The sequence below is a fragment of the Primulina eburnea genome, unplaced genomic scaffold, assembly GCF_022965805.1.
Source record: "Primulina eburnea isolate SZY01 unplaced genomic scaffold, ASM2296580v1 ctg590, whole genome shotgun sequence".
Taxonomy (NCBI): Eukaryota; Viridiplantae; Streptophyta; class Magnoliopsida; order Lamiales; family Gesneriaceae; genus Primulina; species Primulina eburnea.
The window spans coordinates 46,510-53,957 of NW_027331376.1; the positions used below are offsets into that span (position 1 = coordinate 46,510).

General features: G+C 41.1%; 1 long non-coding RNA gene across 1 annotated transcript; it reads right to left on the reverse strand.

The window, feature by feature from the left end:
* Window positions 1-879: 879 nt before the first annotated feature.
* Window positions 880-2,130, reverse strand: LOC140821488 (uncharacterized). Its single transcript, XR_012115756.1, has 4 exons — window positions 1,992-2,130; window positions 1,801-1,898; window positions 1,621-1,659; window positions 880-1,081 (listed from the first exon to the last, which is right to left on the reverse strand). It is a non-coding gene; the product is annotated as an uncharacterized lncRNA (long non-coding RNA).
* Between the last annotated feature and the right edge of the window lie 5,318 nt (window positions 2,131-7,448).

A 7,448-nucleotide genomic window follows, 5' to 3' on the forward strand; every position in this document is an offset into this window, starting at 1 on the left:
GACTCTGATCCACCTTGCCCTTCCCTTTGAATCGATCTCTGCCACGCTGACCTGAACTCTGGCCTCTCTGAACACTAGCCTGGTGCCTCGCCTGTCTCTCCCTGGCGATATCCTTCTCGTCCTGCTCTGCTAGCAACGCCTTGGACACAATCTCCTTGAAAGTAACAGCCTTGGACATATTGATATCCCGTCGAATCTCCGCTCTAAGGCCTCGAATGAAGTGAGCGCCTTTATCTTTATCACTGGTAGCAATGTACGGAGCAAATAGGCAACCCTCGAACTTGAGAATATACTCATCCACGTTCATGCTCCCCTGACGAAGCTCCAAGAACTCTGTAACCTTCCTCGCTCGCAGTGCATCAGGAAAGTACTTGTCGTAGAAAAGCTCAGTAAACTCAGACCACTTCAAAGTAGAAACATCAATGCCAACCTTGGTCGCATTCCACCACAAACGTGCAGCTTTAACCAGCATGAAAACAGCACAACTGATACGGTCTCTGTCCTCATAGTGGAGATGATCAAAAATCGCCTCCAAAGCCTTGACCCACTCTACTGCAGCTAAAGGATCGGAGTTGCCTGGAAACTCGGGTGGATCCATCCTCTTAAACGCTTAGCCTGCTCCTTCAGTAACTTGCCGAACTCGTCGACAACTCTCGAGGACGAACTATCCTCCCCCTCTGACGCCTTACGCTTAGGAGGCATCCTCTACTCTACAATGCTCACAAGACACCAATCAATACATAACAATAGATAGATGCAAAGAAAACATACCCGGACAGTTGAAAGTAGACGAAGTCATATGCATTGGTCCGAAGAACACCGCTCTGATACCACTAAATGTGACACCCCGACCTCTTTTAAAATAAATACGCAGCGGAAATAAAATTTTCTCTTTTCAAAATAAACGGAAGGAGTTTCAAAATACATTTCTTTAAATATCTTTACAAAATAAATACATGATCATTTAAATGACATAACAAAAACAAAACATCATTCCTATGATCATGCCAAAATCCTCCTTCCAACGGTGTATGCATATGACCCCCGATCTACAGTCAACGTCCCGGGGCACCACTCTGATCTGCATCACATGAAAATAACTGGAATGAGAATAAATCTCAGCAAGTGGAACTCTTATATAACAATGAACAATAACTCTGTAAAACATATCTTTGAAATCATAAATACCATCAACTCTGAACTGTAAACTCTGAATATCAATAACATAGCAATAGCATAAAAATATGATGGTATTTCTCTTTTGCTCTGGGGATTGATATCAATAGTATCTCTGCTCTGGGGTGCTCGTATCCCAAATCGATATAAACCGATAACTCTGAGGGATATAAGCCTATAGGCGATGATCATCTAATATTGCATGCAATCTCTGACTATGTATTTATCAATCCGAAAACATTTAAACTCTTCTCTGGTTTTAACAATCACTTTGAACTCTATATATCTCTTTGTATTCCCTTTAATCAATAATGAGACATACAATGCCTCCAATACATATAAAAATACATACTATGGATCAAATGGAAGGGAATAACACAATAAACTCTTTGAAACACATACATATATAATCATGTGAGCAAAAAGGAATGAAATTCCACTTACAAACCACAACAACACCTCAACTTAGCTCTTGATCACCACCTACAACAAATAATCCACAAATAACACCAATATCAACTAAATATCCAAGATTACAAGCTAAATAATCCATAAATCCACATAAACAACCAACCTAAACAACTCTTAATTTACAACCTTAACAGAATCGCACCAAAAGCTTACCCAAGCTTCCTAGCACCAAGGAGAACGTCGAACTCAAGTCGAAATTCCAAACAAACGCTTGAATCGAAGATAGGGAGTGAAAGAAATGATGAAAAACCCTAAAATGGAGAGAAAATGCGAAAATGAGAAGGAAAGAAAAAGGAAAAGTGATGGCCAACCACTCCAAAATCGACTAAATAACTCGCCCATACCTTCACCGCGGGTGCGCTCCTCTAAGCACCGCGGGTGCGCAATGGTTACGGCATTCTCAAAAATTCTGGAACACGAACAGCGCGGGTGCGGCGACGCAAGCAGCGCGGGTGCGATCTCTACCGCGGGGGTGGTCGCTACATCACCGCGGGTGCGGTGTGCTCACGGCAAAGCACTATTCCCATGCAACTAAAATCGAACCGAAACGCTGAAACGACCAACCAACATCAACTAACACCTCAAGACAATAAAACTAACAATACTATAGCCCAAAAATACAACTCTGAACATCTAATCAAATATCCCAAATAACAAACGAAACTTAAATCGTACCGTACACTGGGCTCGGCTATTACAGTAATCTACTACTTGTCATCCTCAAACGGATGGACAAACTGAAGTTGTAAATAGAACTTTGGGAACACTTTTGCGTGCTATTCTTAAAAAGAACTTGGATTGATATTTTTATGGACTTTATTTTGGGGCTGCCTATAGACTAAGAAGGGAAGGGATTCTATTTTTGGATTACTTTATGGGCTAAACTTTGCACAATATTGTTGTAATCTACTACTTGTCATCCTCAAACGGATGGACAAACTGAAGTTGTCAATAGAACTTTGGGTACACTTTTGCGTGCTATTCTTAAAAAGAACATGGATTGACATATCTATGGACTTTATTTTGGGGTTGCCTAGGACTAAGAAGGGGAGGGATTCTATTTTTGGATTACTTTATGGGCTAAACTTTGCACAATAAAGTTGTAATCTACTACTTGTCATCCTCAAACGGATGGACAAACTGAAGTTGTCAATAGAACTTTTGGGTACACTTTTGCGTGCTATTCTTAAAAAGAACTTGGAATGACATTTCTATGGACTTTATTTTGGGGTTGCCTAGGACTAAGAAGGGGAGGGATTCTATTTTTGGATTACTTTATGGGCTAAACTTTGCACAATAAACTTTGGGTACACTTTCGCGTGCTATTCTTAAAAGAACTTGGATTGACATTTCTATGGACTTTATTTTGGGGTTGTCTAGGACTAAGAAGGGGAGGGATTATATTTATGGATTACTTTATGGGCTAAACTTTGCACAATATTGTTGTAATCTACCACTTGTCATCCTCAAACGGATGGACAAACTGAAGTTGTAAATAGAACTTTGGGAACAATTTTGCGTGCTATTCTTAAAAGAACTTGGATTGACATTTCTATGGACTTTATTTTGGGGTTGCCTAGGACTAAGAAGGGGAGGGATTCAATTTATGGATTACTTTATGGGCTAAACTTTGCACAATAAAGTTGTAATCTACTACTTGTCATCCTCAAACGGATGGACAAACTGAAGTTGTAAATAGGACTTTGGGAACACTTTTGCGTGCTATTCTTAAAAAGAACTTGGATTGACATTTCTATGGACTTTATTTTGGGGTTGCCTAGGACTAAGAAGGGAAGGGATTCTATTTTTGGATTACTTTACGTGCTAAACTTTGCTCCATATTGTTGTAATCTACTACTTGTCATCCTCAAACGGATGGACAAACTGAAGTTGTCAATAGAACTTTGGGTACACTTTTGCGTGCTATTCTTAAAAAGAACATGGATTGACATTTCTATGGACTTTATTTTGGGGTTGCCTAGGACTAAGAAGGGGAGGGATTCTATTTTTGGATTACTTTATGGGCTAAACTTTGCACAATAAAGTTGTAATCTACTACTTGTCATCCTCAAACGGATGGACAAACTGAAGTTGTCAATAGAACTTTGGGTACACTTTTGCGTGCTATTCTTAAAAAGAACTTGGATTGACATTTCTATGGACTTTATTTTGGGGTTGCCTAGGACTTAGAAGGGGAGAGATTCTTAATGTAATAGCCGAGCCCGGTGTACGGTACGATTTAAGTTTCGTTTGTTATTTGGGATATTTGATTAGATGTTCAGAGTTGTATTTTTGGGCTATAGTATTGTTAGTTTTATTGTCTTGAGGTATTAGTTGATGTTGGTTGTTCGTTTCAGCGTTTCGGTTCGATTTTATTTGCTTGGGAATAGTGTTTTGCCGTGAGCACACCGCCCCCGCGGTGATGTAGTGACCGCCCCCGCGGTAGAGACCGCACCCGCGCTGCTTGTGTCGCCGCACCCGCGCTGATCGTGTTCCAGAATTTTTTTAGTTTGCCGTAGCCATTGCGCACCCGCGGTGCTTAGAGGAGCGCACCCGCGGTGAAGGTATGGTCGAGTTTTTAAGCTACTTTTTGGAGTGGTTGGCCATGCTTTTCCTTTCTTCTCTCCTTCATTCTCGACTTTTCTCTCCATTGCTAGGGTTTTCGGTCATTTCTTTCCTTTCCTATCTTCGATTCAGGCGTTTGTTTGGAATTTCGACTTGAGTTCGACGTTCTTCTTGGTGCTAGGAAGCTTGGGTAAGTTTTTGGTGCGATTCTGTTAAGGTTGTAAATTAAGAGTTGTTTAGGTTGGTTGTTTATGTGGATTTATGGATTATTTAGCTTGTAATCGTGGATATTTAGTTGATATTGGTGTTATTTGTGGATTATTTGTTGTAGGTGGTGATCAAGAGCTAAGTTGAGGTGTTGTTGTGGTTTGTAAGTGGAATTTCATTCCTTTTTGCTCACATGATTATATATGTATGTGTTTTAAAGAGTTTATTGTGTTATTCCCTTCCATTTGATCCATAGTATGTATTGTTATATGTATTGGAGGCATTGTATGTCTCATTATTGATTAAAGGGAATACAAAGAGATATATAGAGTTCAAAGTGATTGTTAAATCCAGAGAAGAGTTTAAATGTTTTCGGATTGATAAATACATAGTCAGAGATTGCATGCAATATTAGATGATCATCGCCTATAGGCTTATATCCCTCAGAGTTATCGGTTTATATCGATTTGGGATACGAGCACCCCAGAGCAGAGATACTATTGATATCAATCCCCAGAGAAAAGAGAAATACCATCATATTTTTATGCTATTGCTATGTTATTGATATTCAGAGTTTACAGTTCAGAGTTGATGGTATTTATGATTTCAAAGAGATGTTTTACAGAGTTATTGTTTATTATTATGTAAGAGTTCCACTTGCTGAGATTTATTCTCATTTCAGTTATTTTCATGTGATGCAGATCAGAGTGGTGCCCCGGGACGTTGACTGTGGATTGGGGGTCATATGCATACACCGTTGGAAGGAGGATTTTGGCATGATCATAGGAATGATGTTTTGTTTTTGTTATGTCATTTAAATGATCATGTATTTATTTTGTAAAGATATTTAAACAAATGTATTTTGAAACTCCTTCCGTATATTTTAAAGAGAAAATTTTATTTCCGCTGCGTATTTATTTTAAAAGAGGTCAGGGTGTCACATTTAGTGGTATCAGAGCGGTGTTCTTCGGACCAATGCATATGACTTCGTCTACTTTCAACTGTCCGGGTATGTTTTCTTTGCATCTATCTATTGTTATGTATTGATTGGTGTCTTGTGAGCATTGTAGAGTAGAGGATGCCTCCTAAGCGTAAGGCGTCAGAGGGGGAGGATAGTTCGTCCTCGAGAGTTGTCGACGAGTTCGGCAAGTTACTGAAGGAGCAGGCTAAGGTTCACAGTGAGCAGATCCAGCAGTTGCTTAGACTGCAAGGAACAGGCCAGGGCAGAGGCCAAGGTAGAGGGCAGGTTGCTCCAGCTGCAGTTGGTTCTGATGCTATCTTTTCTGCGTTTAAGAGGATGGATCCACCCGAGTTTCCAGGCAGCTCCGATCCTTTAGCTGCAGTAGAGTGGGTCAAGGCTTTAGAGGCGATTTTTGATCATCTCCACTATGAGGACAGAGATCGTATCAGTTGTGCTGTCTTTATGCTGGTTAAAGCTGCACGTTTGTGGTGGAATGCGACCAAGGTTGGCATTGATGTTTCTACTTTGAAGTGGTCTGAGTTTACTGAGCTTTTCTACGACAAGTACTTTCCTGATGCACTGCGAGCGAGGAAGGTTACGGAGTTCTTGGAGCTTCGTCAAGGGAGCTTGAACGTGGATGAGTATATTCTCAAGTTCGAGGAGGGTTGCCTTTTTGCTCCGTACATTGCTACCAGTGATAAAGATAAAGGCGCTCATTTCATTCGAGGCCTTAGAGCGGAGATCAGGCGGGATATCAATATGTCCAAGGCTGTTACTTTCAAGGAGATTGTGTCCAAGGCGTTGCTAGCAGAGCAGGACGAGAAGGATATCGCCAGGGAGAGACAGGCGAGGCACCAGGCTAGTGTTCAGAGAGGCCAGAGTTCAGGTCAGCGTGGCAGAGATCGATTCAAGGGGAAGGGCAAGGTGGATCAGAGTCCTAGGCCACCGTCAGCGCCAGTTGCTCCGTCTGATTCTGAGAGATCCTTGTGTCCCAAGTGTAGCAGACCCCATCGTGGAGAGTGTAGATTTGGCTCTCGTTCTTGCTATCGTTGTGGCATGCCAGGCCACATTTCCAGAGATTGTCCTAAGGGAGCTAGCCAGGAGAAGGTGCAGGGTCGTATCTTTTCGTTGACTAAGGAAGGTATTAATCGTAATTCTTCTGTAATCTCTAGTTCCATTTTAATTTCAGGCAGAGTAGCTACTACTTTGATTGATACTGGTGCTACTCATTCTTTTATGTCTGAATTGTTTTTGAGATCTTTGGGTATAGTTCCTTCTGTTATTCCCCTTCAGCTTAGTGTTGTTTTGCCTTCGGGAGATGTTTTGTGCCCGACTTCCATAGTGTATGCGTGCCCCGTTCGTTTTGTTGATCGAGAGGTCTTTGCTGATTTGATTGTGATCCCGATGGTTGCCTTTGATGTTATTCTTGGCATGGATTGGCTGTCGACCTATCGTGCTGTTATTGATTGCGTTGCTAAGACGGTGACTTTTGCAGATGATGACCAGGGAGGAGTTCTCGCCAGCTCAGGTACTTCGCTGGTCCTTCCTTTAATTTCGTGTCTTGATGCTGAGAGGCTATTGTGTAGAGGTTGTGATGTTTTTCTGGCATCTGTTGTGGATGTTGATAGACTGATTAAGTTGAATATTGATGATATTGATGTGGTGAGGGAGTTTGCTGATGTGTTTGAGGATGATGTTGTTAGAGTAGGTGCCCGTCGAGCCAAGTGTTGGCCGAGTGTTCACAATGAAACTCTATGTATAAGCAGTCTTTATTTTAATAATATTTGAAATTATTATTTTGGCAAATCTTTATCTGTATACCCATGCTAGCTGCATAGATAAAGCCCTTGAATATACAAATAGTAGAAAGAATATGAGATGCTCATATGATGAGTATCATGAAACTCATATTTGGAATACTGTATATTCTAAACGGTTCCTAGTCGATTCAGCCGCCACTAAGAAGGATATAGGCCGCTCGAGTTAGAGACTAGTATCTGCGATGTGAGTACCATGTTTCATTGGTAGGGGACATTGTGATGTCCGAGCATGCAGATAGGTGCTCCTT